The sequence below is a fragment of the Trichechus manatus genome, unplaced genomic scaffold (assembly GCF_000243295.1).
Source record: "Trichechus manatus latirostris isolate Lorelei unplaced genomic scaffold, TriManLat1.0 scaffold00165, whole genome shotgun sequence".
Classification (NCBI taxonomy): domain Eukaryota; kingdom Metazoa; phylum Chordata; class Mammalia; order Sirenia; family Trichechidae; genus Trichechus; species Trichechus manatus.
The window spans coordinates 3320027-3322419 of NW_004444101.1; the positions used below are offsets into that span (position 1 = coordinate 3320027).

The 2393-nt window shown below is 60.0% G+C and overlaps 1 protein-coding gene across 1 annotated transcript in view; it reads right to left on the reverse strand.

The window, feature by feature from the left end:
- HDAC4 (histone deacetylase 4) overlaps positions 1-2393 on the reverse strand; it is a 285280-nt gene that overhangs the window by 72462 nt on the left and 210425 nt on the right. The gene's annotated exons all lie outside the window — the stretch shown is intronic.

The window sequence follows — 2393 nt, forward strand, 5'->3', positions numbered from 1 at the left end:
GCGGGGTCTGCGGGGGAGACGCGTGAGCTGGGGTGGGCACTGCTGCACGCGGGGTCTGGGGTAGGAAGACACGTGGTAGGGTGGGCACTGCTGCATGTGGGGTCTGGGGTAGGGAGACGCATCGTGAGCACACAACATGGCATGGGCAGATGGCAGGTGTTGGGGGGGGTGGGCACCATGGCCCATTCAAGGTCTGGGGTGGGAGAGACACAGCGTTACACAGCTGGGGCCCGACAGTGGCCACCGTGGCCTGCCTTGGACTTGCCTCTGTGGGTTTCTGTGAATGAGTGTGCTGACTGCAGTGACCCCAACAAGGAGGTGCACGCCCCCGGTCTGATCCAGGGGTATGGGGCACGTCCCCTACATCAGTACCCCCCCTGCTTCCTCATGGGCTTTCACAGCACACGGCTCCCTGGACGCCCAGGTCAGCCTTTTCAGAGGGGAGCAGCATCCATTTTACGCCGCGTTTGAACTTTGAGACAATGTTTAACACCAGAAAGACAAGCCGTTAAACACGTACTAATATTCTAACAACAAAAGAGAAGCCAAACGACTTTGAACAGCGAGAGGTTAGATTTGCTGTGCTCACAAAAACAGTTCAAATGAAGCCAACACCATCAGTGTTCACCTTGAACAGAAGCCTCTCGTTTGTCCCGTGTGATAACAAGCATTCAGGAGAAAGGTCGCTCGCTGCTGGCTGCTATGGTTGATGTGCCGTTTGAAAACATACCATGATTCTCTCAAAGCACCTGTAAGCAACGGGTGACTTGGCCCTGGAGAGCAGAGCTGAGTCTGGGGTTTCACCCTGACTTGGACAGGGAAGGGGTCCACTCAGGGACTACCTTTCACGCCCAGAAAGTCTCTTCTGCCGCCTTCCGAGCACACTCCACGGGATGTCTCGGCCGCGCTCAGCAGTGCACTGTCAGGGTTGGTTTTATTTTGCACCCATTCTTGTTTGGTTTAGAGGCACCATCTAGCTCATACCTTCCAGAGAGCACATGTCACAGCCCCTCCGCCCCTCGGGGTAAGAGAGAGGGGGGCCTTGCCCCTGACCCAGCATCACGCGGCGCTGACAGGTCAGAAGAAATGCTGCGGCCGTGGCCCCGAGGGTGGTCCAGAGACATGGCCCTCCAGCAGGCTGCTGGGGTCCGAGTCCTCAGCCCGGGCAATGTGAAGCGCTGGAGGGTTTCATGTGCCCCGCAGACCCACCAGAGCCCACAGGTGTGCTCGGCCATCCAGCTGGCATGGTGAACGCTGGCCGGTGACCACTGAGCTGCCCAGCAGACTCTGGAAACCAGTACTGAATGTAACGCTCGGTTGCCATGAGGAGGAGGAGGGTTGGGATGTGGACGGGGTGGACGCTCCGTGGCTCTCACCACAGGACAGACTCTGTCCTGGGAATGCTCGTCCTGCCACATGGACAGCATCACCACACTGCACAGAAAGGGGGCCGAGGTGCCGCCCCCGGAGGGGTGAGGGCATGCCAGACCCGAGCCAGCCTGGCCGGGCGGGGCCCTCGCCCTGGTCTGCACACTGCTGCCCGCAGCCCGGGGCGCGTGCCTGGTCTCTCCTTCCCCCGCAGCTGTCTGATGCCTCCCGGTGCAAGCTCTGGCCCTCAAAGGCCACCACACCCAGCACTCCCAGGAGGAGGCCTGGCCAGCTCACCACCTGACACTGACCCTGAACCTGGGGCCCGGCCCACCTGCCCCCTCCTCCCTCGCCTGCCACCACCAAGTCCCCTGCCCAGAGCTGGGCGCCTGCTGCGGAAATCATGTTTGCCTTTCACCGACCGGGAGCTGCCTGCGAGGGCAGGTGCTGACACTGCCTGCAGACAGGCCTGCCGGCTCCACGCCCTCCGACTCTTCCTCTCCACCGCGGCCGTCCCTCGGCCCTGAGAGCGCCCACCACGGCCCCTCCTGGGGGCCTCCTCTGCCAGCGGCCTGTCTCCAGCCACACACCAGGTCCCAGCACATTGTCCTCCAGATCAGCCTCCGACAGCACCACAAGAACATCTGACACGTGTGCATGGGGAAGCAGCGTAACTGTTTGGGACAATAAGATTTTGCCATCTCGGACTTCCACCCGCTAACACCGATATGTTTTTCATTCCACTTCCAGGAGCCCCGTGTAAGGAAATGGATATAAACGAATAAACATCCGGCAACACTCACATCGTCAGAAACAGAATAGCATCGGAAGTGCCAGAAAACGCTCGTGACAGTATCAAGTGAGAAAGGCTGTCAAGTCAACTCTGACGAACACGCAGAAAAAGGCTGGAAGGACGCGCTACGAGCTGACAGCAGTCAGCTCCGGACACTGGGCGTGTGGGCACCTCATCTGCATGCCCCCGCGACAGGCATGGGTTCAATGAATAACGGGAAGAAGTCAGGACC